At 37.8% G+C, this 27,685-nt stretch overlaps 1 long non-coding RNA gene across 1 annotated transcript in view; it reads right to left on the bottom strand.

Annotated features, from left to right (window-relative positions):
• Positions 1-26,985, bottom strand: part of LOC148108417 (uncharacterized) — a 46,446-nt gene extending 19,461 nt beyond the window's left edge. The window contains exons 1-3 of the long non-coding RNA XR_015727962.1: positions 26,895-26,985; positions 21,741-21,847; positions 753-877 (exon numbers count right to left, since the gene is read on the bottom strand). This is a non-coding gene — a long non-coding RNA (uncharacterized LOC148108417). The remainder of the gene's footprint in view (positions 1-752; positions 878-21,740; positions 21,848-26,894) is intronic.
• Positions 26,986-27,685: the final 700 nt, after the last annotated feature.

Here is a 27,685-nt window from a genome sequence, read left to right as displayed (position 1 = left end):
ACACTCATTATTTCACTTGCATTCACTATGCCCTCACTTCCACTCCCAGCAAAAATACAAACCTACTTACATATATGCATGTGTGCAATTGGGCCCAGAGGGCCATTATTACATGTAGACTACCTCTGAGATTTTTGCTGTCTTTGTGGACAACCACTGAAAAATATTAACTGACCACAGTCTTTATACCCAGGTGAACTCATGACCAGTTTTTAAATTGACTGCTCATGGAACACCATCTAGAAAAGTAAGGATAACAAAAAAAATCTAGTCATCAGAGGATGACTCCACTTTCTACAGAAAGGGCATAAACGAAAAGGGAGTTCTTAAAACCAATTGGTTAATTTTAAGGCCAGAATGTGACCATAGACTCGAATTTTTTTTAATGACTTGAAAGCCAATACATTGAAATTATTATATTGAGATTTTTTTGTCACATAAAGAAATAAGGAATCCTGTGGAACTACTGCTATATAAAGAGATAATTCAAGGGAATTAAATGTAAAATTATTCCTTAGAAAGATTGTTGCCCCTCGTGTAACTCATCATAGACATTCTGGTCCATATTCTGAGAGTCTTTTCTGATATTGAGCTTTGATGAGTACTCTTCCTGATACAAAGATTATATTTATCAAATTATCAAAAATATTCTTAGATGATAATATCTACTACAGGTGAAGGAATGGAGAAATAGGGACTCATATATTGCTAGAAGGAGAGCAAGCTGATTCCCACTGTCCCATTGTACACACCTTATCTCTTTTGAGGGATTTTCTGGGTCTGGCTTAGGAGAAAGAACATCCCAGAGGTATCCATTCCTTTAGAACACAAAAACAACAACATGGACAATGGTCTTGAAGATTTGCAGAGGAGTCACCTGGAGAGACACAGAGACAAGACGAATGAATAGTTAGAGCACAAAGATGGTCATTATATATGAAGAGCTCAGTTCAGAGCTGACTAAGGGACTCTATCCAACAATCAAAATTTCCAGAGTGAGAGCAAGCATTCCAGACTGCCTTCTGGGTTGTTGTGACATTTCCCCACCAGTGACTGATCTGCTAAGATTTTGGGATGAAGCACATGTAATCCATCAAACTCTTTACGACAACCAAGAATTAATTTGGGAATAAAACCCCTCAAAATGGAAAAAATACATCAGTGTATGCTTATTTCATCATAACCAAAATAGTTTGGCATCAAGAATTCTACCACTGTATTCGCTTATTACCTTTGAAAACTGGGTTGTTTGGGATGACGTCATTTGGAAATCACTTAAGACATCTAACTTTCTGCAATTCAGAAACGAATCCCTAGGCAGAACACATACAGTGAATTCTTAGGTGCAGTAAGTGTTTATTCTTGTCTTGCCTTTGTTTATTCCAGACACAGACACATACAATGTGTTTCAGTAATACATATTCAATTATACAAAGTGTTTTGTAAATTATTTTGCATGGAACAAACAACTTTTTCACATACGGGTATATTTTATTATTATCTAACATTAATTGCCAGATGAAGTCAACTTCACAAAAACTCAGAGTAGGCAGCTACGTATATGGGGTAATTTATGGTAAATTACGGTAATTTAAATAACACTGATGAAAATATGGCTCACCACCAGTCTGCTTCCATGCCTGACTTTACTATGATCAGCATCATACAAGAGAGCTATGAAGAAATTGGCATTTTACTATCTGTAAATGGTAATATATCATGTGGCTAGCACTTCAGCATGAATTACTTAAACTCAGTATGAGCCACTGTGATTTAGCAGGGAAAATGCCAAGGGAGTAGTAGTATAAGACAGAAACGTATTGATTGGGAGACAAGTGGATAGTAAAAGGAGATAAGAAATGTCTGACAGACAGTGACATTCAGCACTGCTACCACAAGGAATCCCAGCAACCAGTGTTCGGCTGTAGGGCACGAGAACCCTAAAAGGCGTTATGGAAGTTTATGTCATCAGGTTGATAATATCAGGGGAGAGTGGGTACCTACTTTCTCAAAGAGAGAGTATTTTATCTAAGTCTATACCAGTTGTAATGTGGTACATAGAGGGTTTTACACGGGTCATTCTAATTCAGATTATTTTCTCTGGTATTCTAATGTTGAAAAAAGTTAAAATTAAATTAAAATGTGTGTGTGTGTGTGTGTGTGTTGCCTTGTACACCATAATTTGGAGTAATGGGAGGTGAACCTGTTATCATAAATCTGATTTAGGTTAGATATTACAAAGGGATTTATTTTTCCGACCACTTCTTTATGCATTTACCTTTTCCTTCACTTTATTTTCCTAAATTCATCACATTGTCATTATAGAAAGCTTCTCAATGACTGGTATGAAGATTTAGCAGTTTGTCTTTTGTCTTTGAGCAGAAAAATGCCAACACGCTCTTCCTAAATAATCCCTAAGTGTGCCATGCCTGGTGCTGGCGGACGAACATCCCAGATTTCCTAATCCCCTCCCCCTCGCCCTTGGCCCACGTTATTCTTCTGTTGAATGTACAATTCTTTAGAATTGTTTCTGTGAATTTGAAAGACTAAATGGTCATGGTACAAAGAGGTGTGCGATTATTAAAGCAAAGTATTTTCTAATTCTTTTGTCTCCACTTCCTGCTTCCAATAGCTGACACTAATTTAAATAATAAATAAGCTCCATGGTTACCTTTTGCTCCATTCCATGCTAAACATCAGCACCTGATCTGGTTTCCAGCATTATTGCAAAGACATTTAAGTGTACAGTATAAGATTGTACTTGATTTATTAAAGTAATGAATTAGTTTTATTGTGGGTGATTAAATGTATTTTACTTTTTAAAGCACAAGAACTAGAAAAGAAGAGCATCGTTCCAATCTGAAAATAACTAGAAAGATAAGTTCATTAACTTGCCTACACTTGTGCATCATAAAAACCTTGTTAAAAATTACTCCCTAGCCTGCTGTATTAGCTTCTTTATGAGGTAATTTCTCCATACAGTAATAAGATTTTTCTTTTACTCTCCAGTGCATATTAAACCCACTAATCTTCTTTTATAAACTATAGTTTCAGCCACTTTCTCAATTTACTCACTTTAAAGATACACTCCTATTAATATTAAAGGTAGCAAATGCAGATATGAACTTTGCAAAACATGCTTTCGGATTTATTGCACAATCTTTTAACAGTGTACTGGAGTAGCACAAAAGGGAAAAAGCCGTAAATGTCGGGTATGTCTCATGACAAACCAAACAATCTCAGTCCCCATAGAATTAATTTCCCACCCCATTCATTATGTGAATGAACTGTAGACATATTTTCTGCTGTCAGCAAATAAAAACAGAGTGGAAAGACTCCCTTCATTGAAAGAAATAAAATAAAATCTTGCACAGGAACCACACAGTCATCAATGATCTGATTGATATGGATGATAGCTGTCCTGGGGAAAGGACAACTGGTAGCCATTTCTACCTGTGGGTTGGTCTCTAAGGGTCAAGATTTTCATTCTGTCTCCAGAATCAAATAAGTCATGTATGAGGTTGAAAATTCAGTCTTCAAAGATCGAATTCCAGTTATTTTGATTATATCCCTTGTTTCTATAATTCTTGTAAAATATCCAATATTTTAAACAGTTTATTATTTAACAATGGCAAGAAGTAATTAAGCTGATACTGGGCTTCAAACATCCTCAAATGGGTAATCCATCTTAGAAATAAATTAAGTTAAATTGTCATAGAAATCTATTTTAAAAGAGAATGCGGAAACAGCTGCTCCAAAGTTTTTCCTTCCATTTCACTTTAAAGTGAAAAATAAGAACTTCCCTATTGCTCAGGAGTTGGATTATGTTGTTCACCGGATAACAGAGATTTAACATTTTTTCTGTTCGTATGGGGAACTGGGGAATGGCATTTGAAATACATGAGAAAGACAAAATTGCTCATATATAAAGTTTCTTGTAGCTCAACAAAAACTAGAGAAACACCTCAGTAGAAAAAAAAAGTTCAAATTGAAGAGACTATACAAAAGAAGGACTATAATGGGCCAATAAATATGGGGGGAAAAAGTTCAACTTTTCCACTAGTTAAAAATACAGACTAGAAATTTTAATGGGGAGTGTCATTTTTTGCCAACATCAGATTGACAAAGATGAAAAATAATGGAAATAATTTCTTATTCAGAGTTTAGGAAAACAAAACTCTCCTATGTTGCTATGAGTGCAATCTTTTGAGAAACTTTTAACAATATGTAAAAAAATAATTAAACATGAATAATATTGATCAGCATGCCTAACGATGCATTGGATGTATATAGAAGATGATGGTGAGAAAGAAGAAAATCGGTAACAATCAAATGGTCATCAATACTTCAGTAATTATGACACATTTAAAAATATAGAACATATTTATCCATTAGTTTATTTGCTGACGTTGAAGGATTTCTATTATGCACTAAGTAGAAAAGAAATGATCAAACAGCACATATTGTACAGTGCGGGCTTTTTTTCAGAAATGCAAATATATAACTATGCATGTTCATTAAAAAAAAAGAGTATACACTAGAATGCTAGCAATAACTATTGCTGTGAATCAGAGTGATGGGTTGTAAATAGCCTGTGCTGATTTCTGTTAACATTCTGCTATTCCCTTTTCTTTCTACCTAGTAACCACATTGAATAAAGAAATGCTTGGAAGCTACCTTCAATCTTCTATGGAATATATGATTACTGCCACAAGAAATTAAAACCCAGATATATCTTAACTTTTGTAGGTAACACAAACCATTCAGCTATAGGTAAACATACGCATGATAGAATAATAACATATGAATGAGGTCTCTGGCATTTAATAGATATTCAATAAATAATGTGTCAATAATGTCAAAGATAAATGAATTTAAGTTAATATTAAGTTAACATTTATGCCATGTTTATTGTTAGCAGATTAAGATCATAAGTAATTATTTCCCCTTTTTTCAAAATTTTGAATGTTATTACAAGTTAGAATTTATAACATTTTAAAGTCTCTAAAATTTTTGTACATATTAAATCTAACATTATAGAAGTTGGCGAACTATCATTTATTCATCTAAAACAAAAACATGAGGTGAATTGCAAATAGGATTTCTCCAAATTTGCTGCTTTTGTGTGTGGGGGTGGGTGGGTGGGTATGAGTGTTTTAAAAAGAAATTCTAAGGCCTTTTTTAGATAGGTCAAATAACTGTCTTAATTGCTACACTCTATGGAAAGATACTGTATAGTTGAAAAGTTTAAAATTTTTTAAAAAATAGGAATTTGTATCTTTATTTTTATATTCATCTAGCAGAGCATTACGTTCTCGTATTCTTCCCTCTTGCTCTCTGCTTTCATTTCTTCTTCAGGCTACTTTGTTGTTCACTCCTACAGTCAATCACATAAGCCTTCCTCCTTGGTATATTTTCTTGAGATGGAGAGAGAAAAAAAGGTTTGTGCGTGTGTGACTTTCCTTGGAGTTGCTGTCATCTTTTCTTGGACCAGATATTACATTTCTCTTCATTATTTCTATAAATCTGCACTGTACTTTAGAATTCCTTCTTTCATTTTCATCCCATATTCTGAATGAGATTACCCCAAAACGAACATCCCAACACAATTTCTTTGGTCTCTTCCATTTAGTCAGCTGTTACCTGATTCTCTCTGTTAAGCCATCAGGAAAGGAGCTTTCTCTGAGATGGTCCTACCGAGAATCTATATTTTGTAGGCCTCCCTCTCTTCAACAAAAGAAGATTATTTGGTCAAAAATAAACGAAAATGGAAGCCAGTGCTAGAAGTTAAAGATGAAAAAAACACAGGTGAAGAAAATTCAGTAGTTACGCATGATTAATAAGAATTATAGAAACCTTGACCTCTACCAGTAAGAATACAAAGCATAAGTCAGTGTGGAGACTTCTAGACCTTTGTTCTATTTCTAGACACTTGTGCCTCTCACATAGTAGGTCATCAGTAAGTCTTTGGGGAACAAATAAATAAGTCATGGAGTGTGAGCTGGCCACTCTGATTCAGAGATTTAAACACTGAAAGAAGCAATCAATCCTCCTTACATCTGTTTTTTCAAGAGAAATCTAACACTGTTTTGTCACAGTCACTGTTCTTGTATCTGGTCTTAATAAATATATTTTAATAGTCTCAGAAACCATCACATTTGGCTCTCATAAACTGTTTCCACCTGCAGGCTTTACACAGGCTTTAAATAAGCCTTTTCTGATTAAAGAAGGACAGACCAGGTTGGCATCATTAATATGAACTGTTCCTCCCTTCTGAGTACATATGTTGCTCCTAATGACGGATGGGAGCATTGGCTGGTTACACAGACTGCAAAGACTGAGGATTATGGGGCAAAAGGGATGCTAAAATAATAAAAGACCAGCTCTGGTATTGTAAGCAAGTGCAGAAGGAATTTGTTCATCCTCGCTTGCCACTGGCCCTGACAAGGGAATTGAGGGGCGAAGCGGGGGTTGCTCTGTGGCAAATTTGTTGACCAGCACACATTATAAGCAGACCGTAATGGTGGGCTTAGCCTTATTTGTCTAAGACATTAAAGTTACCCTTTTTAGTTAAGTGTTTTATTCTGGCATTTTGGAAAGATACATGATGCCAAACAGAATATTTATAACAAACCTTTTAAGATTTATTCTCATCTATTTTTGCCCTCAAAGGTCATTTCATAAAAGAGATCAAAAGGCAGCTTCTTCCAGGCCAGCTCAGTGGGTGGCCAGAAACAGATTAAGTACTAACAGAGCCCGGAAGAAGTACAAATCTGTAGGACTTGTTTTACACAGTTCCATAATATATTGTCTCGATTACTATGCCACATAATTACATATATGAAGTAGTTTAATTATAAGTGATATAATGAAAAAGCATTAAAAATGATCTTGAAACAAGCTTACCAAATGGGCTTCCTGTGAATATCTAAATCCTTTACTGGTGGTAGTTTGTTTTTGCAGTAATTTAAAGATCTTCAGGAACCCTTACCTCATTTGGGGGTTAAACTCTATCCAAAAGAATAGTGTCTATCTTGCCAATTGCTAAAGTTCTACTGTTGAGAAAATCTGAACTTTCGGTTTATTTCTTTTCCAGACCAGTAGAGATTAAGTAGCTAAAAGTTTGAATTTAAAGTGTGTACTCCCCCCAATTTTGTTCTATATCTTGTTACTTCCATAGGTCCATGCAATTACCACTACTGTGTATCATCTATGTGCAAGGCACTATGCTAGACTTTTTCGGTGTACAAAGATAAAAGGGACATGGTAACTAACTTCAAGGAGATGAAATCTGAAAGGAGAATCACACGTGTTAAAAAAATAAATAAAAACAGAACAAAAATGTAAAATATCCCTTGCAGTCTGAAGAATGCTAAAAGGAGGTGCCTATGAAGTACAGTGATAGCTCAGAGGACATGTGCGACTCCACCAAGAGGTGCAGAGAAGGCTTAAATTAAGTTAAAGTAAGTCTTAACAAGCAAACTGCAGTTTATCAAGAGAATGACCAGGTTTCCAAAGGAGGAAGAAGAAAAAATCTATTTGGAGGGAAATGAAACAATATGTGCTCAGGTAAAATAGAGAAACGCAAGAAGTGAATATACGTAGATTGAGGGTATGAGAAAGGGAACAAGGAAAATGAGGATAAGCAAATAGATAGGAGTCAGGTCATAGACAACTCTCACTCCTTATAAAGAGCCACCAACCAAGTAAGAAGAGAGGTGATAAGAGTTGTAATACAAATAGCTGGGATGTATTGGAGAGGAATGGAAAAGAAACATGAGGAGGAGAGAACGATTATGTATGTTTCAGTCCCTCAGGGGAGAGGTGACTAGGCAATCAACTGAGAGAGCATGGGGAGGAAGGAACAGATCTGAAAGAGATGCTGCAGGAAGTAGCAAGAGGACTTAGCAAGTTTTGTGAGTGCAATCTCCAGGTTGGGTGAGTGGGTGGGTTTTAGTGCCAATAACCACTGATGGAAAATCAGAACGAGGGGCAGATAAAAGAAGCATAACACTGTTAGAATCAGCTTCTTTGAGCAAAATGATGCATTGTGTCAGCAATAGACTGCCGGGATCGGGTATAATGTGACTCATGCGTATATATGGCTGAAATCAGGAAATCCATATATGACCCAAGGGTATGGGAAGGTAGAGCTTCAGTGACAAGTGTGGCAGAATAAAACCAAAGATGTCCGTGCCCAAATCCGCAGAACCTGCGAATATGTTGCTTGCATGGGAAAAATGTTTTGCTCATGTGATCAAGATTAAGGACTTTGAGATGGGGAGATACCAGGTGGATTCAATCTAATCACACAAGTCTTGAAAAATGGAAGAGGAAGGCAGGAGAGTGGGCCAGAGAGGTGGGATGTAAGAAGGACCTCACTCGCCATTGCAGACTTTGAAAATGGAGGGAAGGGAGTCACGAGACAATGAATACAGATGCCCTCTAGAAGTTGGGAACACTCCTCAGCTGACAGCTTGAAAGGACACTAGGATCTCAAGCCTATATAATCAATGAACTGAATTTGCCAACAACCTGAATAAACAGGTAACAGATTCTCTCTTAGAGCCTCCAGAAAGGAACACTGCTCGCCACCACTTTGATTTTAGTCTAGTGGGATCCATAAGAGACTTCTGATTCACAGCACTTTAAAATACTAAGTTACATTGTTTTAATGCACTGAGTTTGCTGTAATTTTGTGACAGCAGCAATAGAAGACCAACACACCGAGTTAGAACATAGGATGAAGGCAAATTATGAGAGAAGGGGCTCAGGTGGTAGTAGTAAAATTTTGAGTCACAAAGCAGAATTGCAAAAGCATTTTCCTCTTCATTGTAAATAGGAAAATACAGAATTTTTCCATGTATTTAATTGGGAAGTACCTAGGTTTGTCTTCCCAAGGCACTTCTCTTAATATCACATAGAAAACTTTGTTAATATAAAATATTAGAATAATATAGCACTGATTATAAATATTTTATTTATTTACATCTCCCTCATTACCAGTAGACAGAATTATCTAACAAAAATATGTATAACAGAATAAAATTGAATGTGTTGTCAGGGATCTTTTGCTTGTGAGTACAGAAAGCAACTAGAAGTAACAACCTACGAGGGAATTTATTATAAGGATTTGAGAACGGCCCAGAGACTTTAAGGACCGGAATGCAGCTCTGCCTCAGGACCAACGGACATGAAACCAAATGTGGCTGGCACATTCCCTAAGTGTTCACCAGTGGTCTTGCCCAGCATCTGCTTCACCCTGCTCTCTCGCGGTGGACTGCCTTCCTTTGTTCTTGACCTACAAGGTAGCACAAGGTCATCAAGTGCAGCAAGTTTTAATTTTATTAGAGGTCCCTGAAGAGAGATTGACTTGCTTCTCTCTGCCCCAAGTCTAAACCAAAGAAAAGAGACTCATTTGGTCCAGGTTAGGTCAGGGCCCAGTCACCTGTGGCCAAGAGCGAGGTTATGTCAGGTTAAGTAGATCCATGAGGCTGTGGGAAAGGGAAATTTCCACCTAAGGGATGCTGGTCAAGTCGGTTTCTTATATAGCCGCTGTAACTAGATAAAGAGTATAAAACAGAAAATAAAGACAGAATAGTAGAATAAAGCCAGTGTTAAGTTGAGACACAAAATTGCAGATCAGAAGATCTTAGGCAATTGTTAAGGAGGGCTGTATATTTGTTTCTGAGCTGTATAAAGTCAAACTAAAGGTGAAGGCATAATCAGCTCAAAATTCACCACTTCTCTAAGACAAAACCACCCAATAGCTAAGGAAAAGCAAATTGTCTTGGGCATTTAAGTTTGAGAAAAATTTCCCAGAATGGATTCTTTGTGTGAAATAATGGGCAATATCCTAAAAAGTATTAAAAAGTACAATTGGAAACTTAACATTCAGTTGTTTCTAATGGACTCTTCACTGCAGCCAAGGTCATGGACATCAGCAATATTTGCTGACTGGCCACCTGTTAATTGACTGAAAGCATTAAGTTTATCTATTAAGTCTAATCATTGTTTCTAATTTTGAAATTAAAACATATGTTGACCATAGAGTCCAACTAATCTTCTGTTAATATTTATTGTGAATGTTGAAAATATCAATTTCAAACTAAGGTAAAATCTCATTATATTAATCCAATTTGTATGAAAACCAGTGGTGTGCCGGTCAATTTTAACAACCAGTTCTAGGTGGTGTTGGGGTGGGAGGGTTGGATGGTGCCTTACTTTGTAGAGTTCGTTGATTTCTATATTGTAAATACTTTTTTTTTTAAGATTTTATTTATTTATTTGACACACAGAGAGAGAGCACAAGCGGCAGGCAGTGGGAAAGGGAGAAGCAGGCTCCCCGCTGAGCAGGGAGCCCGATGAGGGACTCGGTCCCAGGACCCTGGGATCATGACCTGAGCCGAAGGCAGAAGCTTAACCAACTGAGCCACACAGGCGCCCCTATATTATAAATATTCTTACACTAACCAATTTCAAGTGAGCAGTGGGATAGCACTGAGCATGGAGTTGGAAAGAGATGCGCAACAGCACTCCATTATGCAGTATTTCTACCATTCAGATACTATAGACATAACTAAACTCAAGACATAGGTAATAGTAAAATGTAGCAAATAATTAGGAAGTGGTAAATTTTTAGTATTTGTTACCCAATTTATTTGTAAGCATATCATTTAAATTTAATAATGGCTGGATTTAACAACTAGTTCTCAAAGTTCCTGAAAATATAGCAGTCAGCTCTTACAAAGTCATACAGGCCAGGTCTACGACAATATTGAAAAACCAACACCGATCAGTTTTAGTCATTTTCTAAAATGATAAATCCATTCATTAAGACATGCAATATGAACTAAGGGGCACTTGGGTGGCTCACTCAGTTAAGTGTCTGCCTTCAGCTCAGGTCATGATCCTGGGGTCCTGGGATCGAGTCCCACGTCGGACTCTCTCCTCAGCCTGCTTCTCCCTCTGCCTTCCACTCCCCCTGCTTGTACTCCCTCTCTCTCTGTCAAATAAATAAATAAAATCTTAAAAAAAAAAAAAAGACATGCAATATGGACCACAATTGGCTATAATGTAGTGGAATCAGCAAATAGTACTAAGAACATTTTTTTTTAAGCTGTTTTGCCCCAGTACAGGAATAAACACCTACTTTATTGTGGCAGGTGCCTCCCTAGCAGGGCCTTTTTGGGTCAGCTGTTGACAGTTGTGAGCAGTGAGGCAGTTTTTGTTTTGATGGTGTATAAACCAATTGACTTTGATTCAGTCCGAATGTACTTCAACATTCACTCAGTTTCTAGATTTTATTACCTAATTCACTATTTCTTTCTTTCTTTCTTTTTTTAAGATTTTATTTACTTATTTGACAGAGAGACAGCCAGTGAGAGAGGGAACACAAGCAGGGGGAGTGGGAGAGGAAGATCCCAGGACCCTGGGATCACACCCTGAGCCGAAGGCAGATGCTTAATGACTGAGCCACCCAGGCGCCCCTGAATCACTATTTGTTTTCAATAATAAAAACTATTTTACTATTTTAAGTCATACAGGAAATAGAGCCTTCTGAAACCTCCACTTTTGTTAATTCCTGCCTCCCAACTGAGTACATTTTCATGAGAGAATATTTGGAAAATACGGGATTTCTAGGAAGGTAGCTATTTGCTAATAGCTTAACATACTATATTTAAAACATTTAAAATGTTTTCTTAGATGCTGGAGTCTTAAATTTATCACATACAATAAACTAAAACAATGGGGTAAAATGTGAAGATGATATATTTTTAAGAAAGAAACATACAAAATTGGCTGATGAAACAACTCTATAAAATATTCAAAAAATACTAACAGATTAAAGCTTGTGACGTATACGTACTACACTATTATGCAATATACGGAGTTGTGGAAATTTAACGTCTCGTTCAGAGATCTAAAAACAGAAGGAAAAAATGCTATACCAGAACCAAGAATGGAAAGATAAATCTCAAGCATATGGGAAAATTTCTGAAAGTCTGGTATGTGGCTGATGAAAAATTTGAGCTATTAGGTGCCCTGAAGGGAGTAACATTTTTGCACAGGTACAAACAGCTACTGACCAAAGAATTATGCTCGCTTGCAATTTTGATACAGTTTGATGCAATAGAAACAGGATAAAGAAGAGTGAGGGGAATACAAGGGCTGGTACAGCAATGAAAACATGGTTGCCGCCAGAGTGTCGGAGCAGCGTTTCCCAGATACTAAGAGACATCATCATGAAACTCTAGATGAATTTCCTCTCTCCACTTTATTAGTTATGATCAACAGACAAGGGGTCAATGCAAAATTGGTTATGTGTGGAAAGGAGAGATTAAGATAGAAAGACTTTTTTAAAGTAAGTATTTATTAATTTTTTAAAATATTATTTATTTATTTTAAGTTAGCTGTACGCCCAGTGTGGCACTCGAACTCATGACCCCAAGATCAAGAGTCGCATGCTCTACCAGCTGAGCCAGCCAGGCACCCTGATGAAAAAGGGTTTTGTATAAAATTTTCAGTTTCTAGAAACCTCACATCATAGCTACTATTTTGTAGCGACCTCATTTCTCCTATGTTTCGCCCATGCTATAAAATAGAAAGCTATTCATACTAATTAGAATACATATATCATAGCAATTTAAAGCAAACATTAGAGTAAGACCAACTACATGAAATCCTCCGGGTCTATCATTTACCAGTTATATAAAGTTAATATTTAAACTCCATATGCATCAGTTTCCCCACTTATATGAGGGGGTTAATAATAACTAATTCACAGGGTTGTGGTGAAATTTTAATAAGTTAATATACTGCTTAACAAGTTAAATATAGACAGATGTATTAGACAGGGTTCAACAAACGTCAGCCATTGTCCCAATCCTAATCACGGTCATCAACATCACTGCTCTATTATTACTACGAAAAGAAGACCATAAGTTCACATACAGACACCACCTAAAATGTTGAGAGAATGTCAGTTAAAAATGTTCTAAAATTGAAGCCTACGATGATTGTTTAGATAGTCCCCAGAGGAAAATTGTTAGGAACTATCTATCAAAATAAAGGGTTGGTGGAGTGACCCCACAAGACGGATGCAGAAGATAAAAATCTTACAGCTGGACCTAATAGCCCAAGCTCCTGGCACTGCTCCCACATCTTAACCTTGTCTGACCTGGCAGAAAAAGGATCTGGGTAAGCTGCCCCCATAGCTTTGGGGAAACCACTCCTAGATGGAGCAGTGTAATTGAACATTCCAAAACTTCCTAAAATTCCATGATGGGATCATGTCATCCTCACCCAAAGAGCCTAGAGCTGTTTTTTGCCACCCAAGGAATATTTAAACCCAGTTTCTGTGCTCAAAAAAACTGGGTTGAAACTACTCTTTTTTCCCTTTCCTCAAAGGAGAAGCAATGTAGCTATTTAAAGAACCATAAATATATATTTTTTTAACTTTTTTTTTAACTTTACAATCTGTACGGGATAAGACTAGAATATGGGGGGAAGTTTGATAGCTTTGATTAGAGAACTGAAATTCTATTCACATCCAAAACAGTGTAGGTTGTGTGTGTGTATGTACGTGTATATGTGAGATGTATGGGATGTGTTTCTATGTATGCGTGTGAGTGGTGTGTGTGTCAACCCACACACGTAAGTAAGAAAATGTCAGTGGACAGAAGCCTGGGTCAGGCTCTACAGAGAACAGCAGGCAGCACCCCTGTTGCATTTCAATATGCTCGCAGATTCGCAAATGTTTGGACAAAGGGGCAGAAAAATAGGACTTTAGCAAAGCTCTCAGTAAATTTTGCTCAAGGAATGGATCTGAACTAAAATAAAGGCCTAAAGAGAATGAACAGCTCCAAACTAAAGAATAATCCTGGAAAGTAATTTGAAGCATTTTGAAAAGAAAATTACTAGATAAGCTCAATAAGATTAGAAGAAATTTGTCCTGAAAAAAGGAAAATCCAGGGAAGCATGTCTAGATATGAAAAGATGGATTGAGACTGATATTGTACTGTTTAAAACACTAAAAAGATCATAGTAAAGACAGTCCAACAAATTATTTACACAGACTCAGAGTCATGGTGGATGGAATAAACACAAGTTCATATTCTCTGAACTACATTTCATGGAGAAAAAACTTCAAAAAGAAAATTAATCAAGGAACCGGTGCCATGTAAAATTGACCAATGCCATTGGTTTCTAAATATGACTGAATAAAATTGCCCAAAAGGGACATGATTTTTTCTTTTAATTATATTGTTGCATTATTTTTTTTCAAAATGCATTAAATATCCTTGTCCCCAAATAAAAATTCTGGTTTTGGTCTTTTATCTAAAGAAAAATCTATAGCCTGTTGGATTTAAAACTGGATTTTCAACCCAGTCCCCAGTTTCACTTTTAGGTTAAAAAGCTCTGCCCTGTCACTGGAGGAGATAATGCTAAGTGAAATAAGTCAAGCAGAGAAAGACAATTATCATATGATTTCTCTCATCTATGGAACATAAGAACTAGGAAGATCGGTAGGGGAAGAAAGGGATAAAGAAAGGGGGGTAATCAGAAGGGGGAATGAAGCATGAGAGACTATGGACTCTGAGAAACAAACTGAGGGCTTCAGAGGGGAGGGGGTGGGGGAATGGGATAGGCTGGTGATGGGTAGTAAGGAGGGCACGTATTGCATGGTGCACCGGGTGTTATACACAACTAAGGAATCATTGAACTTTACATGAGAAACAGGGATGTACTGTATGGTGACTAACATAATATAATAAAAAAATAAAAAACCAACACTCTGCCCTGTGAATAAGTTAGCATCTGTCTACGTTGTTTACAGGAGCAGATCAAACACATTTCCTTATTTACCAAAGAAATAACAATGGAGACCACTCCTATCACGGGACTCAAATAGCATCCTAACAGCTCAGCAAAAAACAAACACATAAGGTCTGGCAAGCGGTACCACTGCTATCTTGGTCAAAATAGAGCTTCTACCTGGCAGACAAGTAGAAAGTACATTAAGCCCATTTTAGTTACATGTGGTTCCTTGAATATCTTACTACTAAAACTGCCACCTGCTTTGAAACTTGAGTTTTATGGTCTCGCGTGTGGATATATTCATTTACCAATTTGGGATCTGAAGCCTTGGAGGCCTGATACCTAGCACCACTGATGATAGTAATTAAAGAAAACAAAATATGTTGCTCACTATAAAACTATAAGAAACATTTTTTAATTGAATATTTTTGCCTATTCTCCCTAAAATAGTTCCAACAGTTTGTTTTATTAAGAAGTTACATATACTCTTACGATATATATATATATATATATATATATATATATATATATATATATACTTTAAATAGGAAGATATATTGTATAGCTACAGAAAAAAAAATCCTAAGAAGGAAAAGAAAATCTCTGGGCAGAAAATGAACCTGAGGCAATTTTTAAATATTATCTATATAATTTACGAGTATTTCATGAATATCAATTATCTGTTCTCTTTTTGAAAGCCAAATTCAACAAGATCTTAGTTGCAATTTACGAACTACTCAATATTTTTACTTGGGCCTTTATTCCATTTAAGAAGAGTGAAAAATACTACACCGCCCAATCCACACAGATACTCAGTTTGAAATACTTATAAATAAAATTGTGGTTTACAAGCTCCTTGAAGTCTCACTCGTTTTGTACATTTATGTTTGACTGAACACTCAGCTAGTACTCCAGAAATTTAATTGAAATTTAATAAGCAGCCCAGGTGTGTGGCTTCACTTTATCCTTTTCTTTTTTTTTGTCCAGTCATCGGAGGCCGCCCCAGGTTCTATGCTAAGTTCTGCACGTACTGCCCTAAACAGTCTCATATAATCCACTGAAACTACATCAAGGGAATGAATACAGCTTCTGACTAAACATTTCATTGTGGAAATTAAAAATGTGAAATTAAAACTGAATGATTTTACAAGCTATCAACACTGTTGCCTGCAAAAATGTGGTCTGTCTTCCCTCTGCCGCATTTACTGCTCTGTAACTGCCTGCACATCTGGAGTGATTTCCCACTGGCACAGGTAGCCTTAAACCGATTCTTCCACCCACACTTGTCTAGTTTCTCTTACAACCAAAGGCATATAATTCAAGGTGTCTGTCAGGAATGAAGGTGGCTATTTGTCCTGGAAGGAGACAGGGTCACTGGACTATGCCCTTTCCAAAAACTCAATTGCTCTATTGTGGCATTAATTGGAAATTACATCGATGGATCGATTGATAGATAGATGGACAGACAGAGAGACAAAAACTTTTATGGATATAGGCTGAGCTTCCAAAAAAGAAGGTCTGCTTTTTAAGGAACCAGACCACATCGTGTTCTTCAGTGTCGTAACACCACGAGCCCAGAAAGAGAAAAAGAACAGTGGGAGTAAAGCACATTGGACATGCCAATAAATGAATGATAAATTATTAAAGCATGATTGGAAATATTGCCATTTTTCATAGCTGTCACTTTACGTATAAAAGCATCAGCACATTAAACTAGTTACTGCTTTTTCATAATTGAGACTTTAGCTTCTAGCTGTGCCCTGCAGCTTTTCATTAATCACTGGGACTGAAGTTCAAGCTCAGTGACAGCTTAGAAGGCATTAAACGGGCAAAGTATTTTCCAGGTACAGTTAGGAAAGGCCTTTTAGTCCTATAATCCATAGCTAATTGTTTTTCAAAGTCTCTAAACACAATCTACTCCTGGCGTTTCCTAGTGACAGAATTAGCTGCAAACTGGTTTTCTTTTTATCTTCCCAGGCTTTCTCTCACTAAAATCTATTGAGAGGCCTATTGTTAGCTGCATAAAACAGGTGCAGAATGACTGTGATATGTAAAACTGTAACTGATACTTAACCAAGGAAACATTTATTAGATTGCCTCTGAAACAATACTTCCTGAATACTTATTCTAATCATACCATTTAATTTGTCATAAAAGAAACAAGATGGCATGAAACTTTGCACACAGGCCGAGTTCACTTTTCTAATGGAAAAAAAAGACCCCATTGGATCTCTTAACAAATGCAACCGAATCTTCACCCGACACAAAGTAAGACCGTGGCTTCCCACATTTACACTTGAACTCCGAGGTTCCCAGCGTAAGCCCCTCTGTTGCTTTGGTTTGCCAATTTTTTTTTCCTTCTCTGCGAAGTGTTGTACATCAGGTTTTAATGGATGTGCCAAAACATTCTTTCTTTTGTATAACAAATTATCAAGAGCATTGTGGTTCATTAATTATGTCATCTAATTGGATTGAGGCAGGTGCAAAATACCTCAGATGAAGTGGTCACTGGCAGGAAGGCCTAAGTGCAAGTTTTTCTATTAGAAACCAGCATGTCTCCAGACTCTTGGAATTACTTTGTACTTATTGATTAATGGCCATAATTTATTACAGCGCAGAAGATCTTGCATTGAGTTAAATGTGTGATTAATCAATTTTCCATCAAATTATGAACAGCAGACCAGTTGCCAGAAAGAAAATACCAAGTGCATTTTCCCATGGTGTAAATATATCAGGACTTCAGCTAATAACTGTCTATCACTTGCTTAATAATCCCTGTCACACTGATAAATGTCATCTCCACAAATGGGCCACAGGTAGCAATGATGGAAAGACCACCAAACATGTTTTATAGCTGCCCGTCTTATATAATGAAATGCTCTTTGAATCCATCTCAAAACAATTTATTAATGCAAAATTCATTTCTGCCTTCAGCTTGAAATACATCATTGTTAGGTCAACAATATTATATTTAACTGATAACTGATATTGAGGAAAGAAAACCTTAGGCAAGAGAGAGATGAATTTGGGACTTCCCGTGCACAGGAGCTCATTTTTAGTTCCCATCAAAAATTCAGGCATGTGACTAATTGTCGTCAACTTTAATCTGCTCTGAAAGCACAGCACATGTGGGGGGGGGGGCGCCCGCCACCGAGACCTGCCGGTTGAAGAGAACGCTGTTCGTGCCAAAGGTTAATTTCTTTGGTTAAATAACAGGTACTGTGAGGGTTCACTACAGTAATTGTCTCCTTTGAGCAACAAGATTAGGTGGACGCTACTTCTGAAAAAGTACAAAACGCAAATCAAAGCCGTGAGATAGAAGAGCAGTACCTGAGTCCATTGCGTTTTGGGAAAATGAACTTGTATGAAAGCCGATAGAAATAAAAGCTGATAGGAGAAAGATTTAACTGAGATACGTAAATGACAGGGATCAGGCACCGAGCCATCCCCATCCAGAAAGAGGAGAGCGATACACAAAAGAGCTATAAAGGACGCTGCCCCGATGCTGAAGAGGGGCCTTAAGAACGCTGGAGCGGGAGAATCAGGGTCATCGTTCCTCCTCTCGCTGGAACAGGCAGATAAATGAGCCCAGGCTGTGAAGCTTGCTGTGTGGAGCCCGGCTGGTGAGACACCAGCTCTGTCTTGGTGACGTTAGAGCCCCAGCTCCGCGAGGTTAGGTTACATTAGAGCATTCACGCTTTCTGTACGAGGGTATGAACACTTGGCCAAAGTTCCTGGAAGAAGTTCACTCCGAGCCATAGATATGAGTTTCAGCCTGACATTTTAGGCACTCTGTCTTGAAGTTGGATTCTACTGTACCTTATCTGAGATCAGAATGTTTTTATCTTAAGCCCGCCCTAAATGCAGCGCCACTTGCCCTATCTCCAGAAGGCTCGGTTCTATTGGGGTAATAGTTGGACCTGGTATAAAGCTTTGCAAACCACTCTCCCCATTGTCACAGTCCGTTGAGCTGAGTAAATTATGATGTCTCAGAACATATTCTTCACCAAGAGTAGTCACATCCTCTTCTTAAATTTAGATTCCCTAGTTTCTAGACTACATGTGCAAGTAGAATAAGAACTAAAAGATACACCTAGAAGCTCTTTCTAACCCCATTCCCACTTACCGTATGATTTGGCACACATCATCCTGGAAATAGTTCCCCAGCCCTCTTTTTAATGCCATGCATGGGATTTATTTTAGCTGGCTGTTTAATCCCAGTTCCCTCCTCCTGTGTTGTATAGAATCTTTAAGTATGTCTGTGTTGGATGTTTTATGCTATGTATTAAAATTCTGTAATTCCTCAAGCTCAAGTCTCAATCATTTTAACACCTATTAAATCTCTCCAGCTAGAAGGGATCAAACTTCTTCTTGGAAGAAGGGGGATTAGGGCTCTCCACGTGCCTAGCAAACGTGTATATTACACAGATCTTTTCTTAGTCCCATGGAATTTGCAAGTTGAATTTTATTCTGACACTTATCTTATTATTTTTCTTTGGTCACACCATACTTAAAGTAGACCTCAAACTTGCCACACAGGAGGAAGTTTTTGTTTCAGGGAGGTGTGCTGGCCTAAAGGAACCCATGACTATAGTGAAGAAATTGGACCCTCTGTGCATTGCCGGTGGGAATGTAAAACGGTGCAGCACTGCAGAAAATTATATGGGGCTTCCTCAAAAAACTAAACATAAAATTACCATATGATCCAGCAATTTCACTTCTGGGTATAGGCCTAAAAGAACTGAAAGTAGAGCCTTGGATATTTGAACACCCATGTTCCCAGCAGCACTATTCACAATAGCCAAAAAGTGAAAACAATGAATGGGTAAGCAAAATGTGGTTCCTACATATGGTGGAATATTATTCAGCCTTAAAAGGAAAGGAAATTCTGATGCAAGCTGCAATATGATTAAACCTTGAACGTTCTGCTCAGTGAAACAAGCTAGTGACAAAAGGACAAAAGTTGTATGATTCCACTTATATGAGGCTTCTAGAATAATCAAGTTCATGGAGACAGAAAGTGGAGTGGTGATTGCCAGGGGTTTGGGGGAGGAGAAAATGGAGAGTTATTGTTTCATGGGTACAGAGTTTCAGTTCTGCAAGACGAAAAGTGTTCTGGAGATGGGTAGCGATGACGGTTGTAGCAATGTGAATGTACTTAACACCGCTGAAATGTACACTTGCGCATCACAAGAAAAAAGAAAAGGAACACACGACTATACTAAAGATGGGGCAAGTGGGGAAAAGAACAACAACTCAGAGGTGGCCTTGCTAGTTTGGTCTTGGACTGTCCCACAAATATGGTACACACCCTGAAAAGGTATGGCCAGTCCCTTTTGTAACAGTGCAAAATGCAACTGATCTATATAAAGAGAGAGGTGGAAAGTTCAGTTATGTTACATGTCATTAGTTGAGTACGTTTTTGCTCTCAACATAGTCAAACAGGCGGAAGAGTGCCTGGGATTGGCAGGCACCATGGAGCAAGCAGTGCGTAAATCTGGAATATTTAATTTCTGAGTACCGTGATTCTCTAGTGGCTTCAGGTTTGGAATCTGATTCACAGATTTAAATATGACTCCTGCTGTCATAGCAATGGAAAGTGAGGATGCCCCAGAGGGGCAATCGTTACTTGTGTTGTGGACTGAATGTTTATGTCCACCCCCCATTAATATGTTGAAATCCTATCCCACAATGTGATGGTATTAGGAGGTGGGGCATTTGGGAGGTAATTAGAATTGCAGGAGGTCACAAAGGTAGAGCCCTCAGGAATAGAATTAGTGAAGACCTCATGGTTGGGACTCCTTAAGGAAGTCGCAAGAAAGCTTGCTTCCTATCCCACTCTTCTGCCATGTGAGGACACGATAAGACAGTGGTGACTATGGAGACGAAGCAGGCTCCCATGAGACGCTGAACCTGTTGGCACCTTGATCTTCGACTTTCCAGTCTCCGGGACTGAGAAATCATTTCTGTTGTTTGTAAGCAACCAGGTCTATAATATTTTGTTATACCAGCCTGGACTGACTAAGACAACTTGCCTCCAAATGATTGTGGCAGTGTCGGAACAAAAGTTAAGGGTTGTCACCAGATCTTCCAATTTTTCAATGAAAGCAAAAAATATAGACATTTATAAGAAAACTTCCAATGTTTAAATATTGAAAAATAACACACACACTCACACACACACACACACAAAGATCCTTTGAAATACTTTGCATGTCTTAGCTTGGTGACAAACTCAGTCTTTGAATTAACAGTTTATCCCTTCTGCTTTAATGGATCAGGTCAAATCCTTTACCTAGACTATATTATTTTTCTCAACTATACTGGTTAAAAGCTTCCTCTCCCATCTCTGAACTCACAGATACATTGTTTATATTTATCCATACACTTAACAGATATCTCTTTCTTTAATGTTCATGTGTGTGTGTGTGTGTGTGTGTATTTTGACTCCTATAATGCAAGCTGCTTGAGGATAGAATACAATTATTCATCTGCAAATATATCCATGATGCTTAGTACAGTATCTTATACCCATTATCTGCTAAATAAACACTTGCTAATGTATGAATGTCTGAAACAACGAATGCGAACTGAGGCGGGTGATGACCTCAAATAACAGCCTGCATTATGCTAGACGTATAGTTCCAAAGTCCAAATTTGTTTGCAATATTTTCTTTTTCAATTTGTAGATTTATTTATATGCAAAGTTTACATCATCTTTTATCTTTGTATCTCTCCCCCTCTCTCTTCTATGTACAAAGTACTAAGGTTTATCGATTAATTATTTCAGTCCTATTTAATTATTCGGTAAGTGCCCCAATTCTACATGCTAACTAATTTAACCCTCATACAAATCCTATGATGCAGGTGCTATTATTGCCCCTAATTTCAAATGAAGAAACTGAGAGGGAATAACTCGCCTGCGGTCACACAGAGTAGGTGATGGCGCCAAAACTGGGTCCCAGGCAGCAGCCCCTTCGCCACAGCACGCTGTCTCCAAAACGCCTGTAAGGCATTGCCTCTGGGCCTGGAAATGAAGGCAGGAGAAGAGGATAAAGATGTCAGTGGCTCTTACTCTTTCCAGCTGTTGCAACATTCTAAAATGTAGTTTCTGCTTTGGCTTTTGTTTTCATTTTTATTTTCTTCCATTCTCTTAAAATAAAAGGGATATAATTGCATTTGTCAAATCAGGCTTGAATCGAGGCCACAGATTGGTCACCAATACAAGACTTCTGCGAAAATCAAGGGAAACTTTCCATGAGAATCAATTGGCTCTATGAGGAATTTACAACGGAGTGTTACATACTCTATTAGTATTTACTGTTGTATATAAACCCTTTAGATCAGTAAATCTACAGTAAACATATGTACATATAGTCATACCTTTTATCCCAGAGAACTGGTCGTTAAACCTTGACCGTACACCACTGTCTTGGAGGAACCGAAGGCATATTTGAGCGCGAGCTAAGGAGAAGCTGAGCTGCAGATACATTACCTTTGGCTTAGTGGGATGTATTTATGAGGTTTGCAGTCACTTCCGTGTATAGCTAAGTGACTGTTAGCCACACACATTTAGGAAAGGCTTCTATAAATATTTCAACTGCTCACGGTGCTGACTTACTCAGTACGATGACATAAAAGCGCAGGGCCGCAGGTTGTATTGTGATCTGAACACACCCTGTGGTGCCCGGCACAGGAAGTATGTGGGCTGTGGTCAAGAAACAAGAGCCAGCGGGGATGTACTGTATGGTGACTAACATAATATAATAAAAAATCATTAAAAAAAAAAAAAAGAAAGAAACAAGAGCCAGAAGTCAGTCTGCGGAAAATTCCTCCAATTATCAACCATGAAAATTATTAGCAGAGAATTAAGAGACCCTTGACACCTAGTAAAATCCAAAATTCTCCCCTGTCAGGAACATGCATAAAATGTAAAGTTTTATAATTATAAACATACCATACTGTTTTTGTGTTTGTTTGTGTCCCACATGGCTTTTTTTTTATTTGAAATAACAAATTCAATAAATATTAGCTGGATATTCATTATTTTCAAACCCTTTCTAGGCTTGGGAAATGCCTAATTTAATTTTTTTAATTTAAATTCAATTAATTAACATATAATGTATTATTAGTTTCAGAGGCAGAGATCAGTGATTCATCAGTCTTATATGATACACAGTAATCATTATATCATGTGCCCTCCTTAATGCCCATCACCCAGTTATCTCATCCCCCCACCCACTTTCCCTCCAGCGACCCTCAGTTTGTTTCCTATGATTAAGAGTCTCTTATGGTTTGTCTCTTTCTCTGATTTCATCTTATTTTATTTTTTCCTCTCTTCCCCTATGATCTTCTGTTTTGTTTCTTAAATTCCACATATGAGTGAGATCATAAGATAATTGTCTTTCTCTGACTGAGTTATTTCGCTTAGCGTAATACCCCCTAGTTCCATCCATGTAGTTGGAAATGGCAAGATTTCATTTTTTTTTAAAGATTTTATTTATTCATTTGTCAGAGAGAGAGAGCACAAGCCAGGGAGCGGCAGTCAGAGGGAGATATAGGCTCCCCACTGAGCAAGGAGCCCGATGTGGGACTCTATCCCAGGACCCTGGGATCATGACCTGAGCTGAAGGCAGACGCTTAACCAACTGAGCCACCCAGGTATCCCAAGATTTCATTTTTTTGATGGCTGAGTAATATTCCATTGTATATATATATACCACATCCTCTTCATCCATTCATCTGTTGATGGACATCTGGGCTCTTTCCATAGTTTGGCTATTGTGGACATTGTTGCTATAAACATTGGGATGCAGGTTCCCCTTCGGATCACTACATTTGTATCTCTGGGGTAAACATCCAGTAGTACAATTGCTGGGTCATAGGGTAGCTCTGTTTTCAACTTTTTGAGGACCCCCCCATAGTGTTTTCTGGAAGGGCTGTACCAGTTTACATTCCCACCAGCATTGTAAGAGGAGTCCCCTTTCTCCACATTCTTGCCAACATCTGCCATTTCCTGACTCGTAATCTTTATCAAAACACCATCAGTATTTTTTACAGAGAAGGAACAAATAATCCTAAAGTTTGTATGGAACCAGAAAAGAACCGAATACCCAGAGGAATGTTGAAAAGAAAACGAAAGCTGATGGCATCACAATTCCAGACTTCAAGCTCTATTACAAAACTGTAATCATCAAGACAGTATGGTACTGGCACAAAAACAGATGAATAGATCAAAGGAACAGAAGAGAGAGCCCAGAAATGGACCCTCAACTCCATGGTCAACTAATCTTCGACAAAGCAGGAAAGAATATCCAGTGGAAAAAAAGACAGTCTCTTCAACAAATGGTGTTGGGAAAATTGGACAGCCACATGCAGAAGAATGAAACTGGACCATTTTCTTACACCATACATAAAGATAAACTCAAAATGGATGAAAGACCTAAATGTGAGACAGGAATCCATCAAAACCTTAGAGGAGAACATAGGCAGCAACATCTTCGACCTTGGCTGCAGTAACTTCTTTCTAGACACGTCTCAAAAGGCAAGGGAAACAAAGGCAAAAATGAACTATTGGAACTTCACCAAGATAAAAAGCTTTTCCACAGCAAAGGAAACAGTCAACAAAACCAAAAGACAACCTACAGAATGGAAGAAGATATTTACAAATGTCTTATCAGATAAAGGGCTAGTATCTAAGATCTATAAGGAACTTATCAAACTTAACACCCAAAAACCAAATAGTCCAGTCAAGAAATGGGCAGAAGATATGAGCATATATTTCTCCAAAGAAGACCTACAAATGGCCAACAGACACATGAAAAAAATGCTCCACATCACTCTGCATCAGAGAAATACAGATCAAAACCACAATGAGATACCACCTCACACCAGTCAGAACGGGTAAAATCAAATGTACTATACTTTTTTTAAAAAGTTACTTAATTTAGAAAGGCAAATATTTATAAAGTAGAAGGAAAACTGTAAAGGAAAATCTCTGCAGCATCCTTTTTTAAATTTTTTCTTTCTTGATGGAAATGGCATATTTTATAAAGCTAGAATTCAACACTTCAACTGCAATTTGGAAACAATTGAGAATTTTTCAATAAAATAACTGAAAAATTATAATGATCTGATTTGGATGACTATGAAGGTTATGTTCTTTGGCCTTCTTTAAATTTATTTAATAAAAAACTGAGAAAAGTCAGATAAAAATCAATGAAACTCATGAAAAGTAATAAAGTTGAGCAATGAAATTAATATTGCTAATTTTAATAAAATAGCAAAAGTAGTAGTTCACTCAAAAGAGATACAAATGAGATACATTTCAATTGTAGTGAAAATGATTGTCACTGAAAGAAACTGCTAGACTGATAGGTAGTGATTAGGAAATTTATAATGTGGGTAATGGTGTCTTGGAAAGGACACTGGCCTGGGACTTGATAGATGTGAGTTTTAGCCCCAGCTCACCCTCAACCAGGGTTGACACTGGGCTATTTCTGGTTCCTGACTACTAACATTGCCTTGCAGTTGGGCCAAGAGTCAATCATCTGATTGAATCTCAAGGTCTCTCTCATTCTCTCTCTCAATCAATTCTGATACTTGTCACGAAGAATAAATTACCATCTAACATCTCGGTGATACAAAATTTGTCAAATTCATGTTAAGTAGCTCTTCAAATATAGCATGGGCTAACGCATGGACTATTCTGAGTTCATTTTATCTGGAACGGGGCTCTAGCGCTCAGAAATTGTCCCTCTCCCCATCCTATACCCACGCCACCTCACCCCCAAAAACATTTTGTAATGTCTCATTACAACATTGCCAAGGGCATCGTCTGTGCTCTGCCTACTGAACTCTGCCTCGGTAGTGTAAAGTGTTTGAGCTGGGCAAACAAGTTGGAAATTCAGTACTCATTTCCCAGACTGTGGTGGCTGTGGTTAAGCATTAGAGAAATATTATTTCTTATTTATACATTCTGGGACACCAATTAAGAAGGACTGCTTGAATGTGGTCCACACCAGAAGGTACTGAGGCCAAAGGCTTTTACACATTTTATCCATGACTTGGATGATGAAATAGGAATCCTGTTTATTCATTTTAAGGATGAAATCTTGGAAGGAGGTGCTGCTTATCCTTTGGAATATTTGAATAAAAGTCAAGAAAACCTAAGTAATTTGGAAAAGTAATAAGGAAAAGTTTGAGTGACCTCAAGAGATGAATATTGGATGGTAAACTTTTAAAGTAAATTAAATTTTGGGGATGTCAAATAACAACACATTGGGTACAGTTGTAGATAAATTTTAAGGGTCTAGTTCTCAGACTGGGGCTGCAAATTGTTGCAGCTTTCTTGTTCCCCAAAGGTCACTGTGAATCTGGCTGAACTTGAACATATACAAAGGAAAAGTTTCAAATCCACCAATAATTTATCCTTGAAATTAATAAAATGAAGATAAAACAGTAAAAAGCAACAGTATTACCTGGAGGAATTATTTGTTCAAACTTCTCTGCATGTCAGATAATCACTGTCTCCATGGTATATATCTGGTTATCGACAGCACATTTAAGAGAAAAAGTATAACTCGAAGGTAATGCAGACGAAAGCAGGGACATTGGTCAAATAATTAGAATTAGGTGATGATAAAAAGAAATCTTAATAAGAATTAAAAGTGTTCAAAATGAAAAACAGAACACCTGAAGAATAACACAGTATGGATTTTGATGTTTGTAAAATGCATCTGAGATTCTTTTTCTTGAAACTATTTGGGACGCCTGGGCGGCTGAGTCGAAGCGCCTGCCTTCAACTTGTGTCATGAACCCAGGGTTCTCGGATCCAGCCCCATGTCGGGCTCCCTGCTGGGTGGAGAGCCTGCTTCTCCCTCTGCCTCTCCCTCTGCCTCTGCCCCTCCCCCTGCTCGTGTGGGCTTTCTCTCTCTCTTTCTCTCTCTATCTCAAATAAATAAATAAAATCTTAAAAAAAAAAGAAAGAAAGAAAGAAAGAAACTATGAATAGAAAAAAATCATTTTAAAAATGGAGTTTGGACCGAAGGACCTCTTTGTAACCATCTACTTACGATCACGGCTGTTGGTGCAGGGGGCAGTCACACAAAGCGGAGAGGCTACCTGCCCTGGTCTAAAATTAGCAGCCCCAGCTTCTCCTTCCGCACTAAAGCTGCCTTAGGCTCTTCTCTCTCCTCGTGGCTCTGTTTAAATGCAAATGATTTGGGAGGGGTTGCCCTAACTCACTAATTTTACCTGGCAGTAAACACCTTAGCAACTAGAAACCCGACTAAAAGAGAAAGGAACTGGATGAGGGTTTCGGTGGATGTGCAGCCTTCCTGAACATAAGAGGGAGATGTGGAGGAGGAAAGGAGGGTTTGTCAGAAAGGAGGGATGTAACCAAACGGTCCCTCATAACAGTCCATTTTGGGCATGTATGCCAAAGGTCTCAATCCCTGACCCAGCATCACTTCTGAGTCCGGTATGAAATGATGAAAGAAAATTTAAAGAACTCTCTTTAAACTTGTCACAGGCACAAATTCCAAACCCCATAAAGTGAGGCGCTTTTAACTGTGGTGCTGCAGGGAGGGTAGGAAGGGAGAAAAGTAAATGGCTTGAAAATAGTTAGACCTCTTTAACTAAAATTAGTTTCTGGCAAGGGCTCTCAGCCACATTGGCCTACATTTTCCAGAACTATTGTTCTTATGCTTTTTGCCCAAGTGGGTTTGTGTAGTTTCCAAAGTCAGGAGCTGACCATAAAGGGAAATCAGAAGAGCTGTGACTAAATGAAGGAGAAAATAAAATCCATATGACTAAAATTCTACTGCATAACGTCATTAATCGTTACTTCTGGAATGTAAGACTC

This window comes from Ursus americanus, chromosome 20 (genome assembly GCF_024610735.1).
Source record: "Ursus americanus isolate L20-20 chromosome 20, mUrsAme1.1.p, whole genome shotgun sequence".
Lineage (NCBI taxonomy): Eukaryota > Metazoa > Chordata > Mammalia > Carnivora > Ursidae > Ursus > Ursus americanus.
This window is presented reverse-complemented; position numbering and strand designations above follow the sequence as displayed.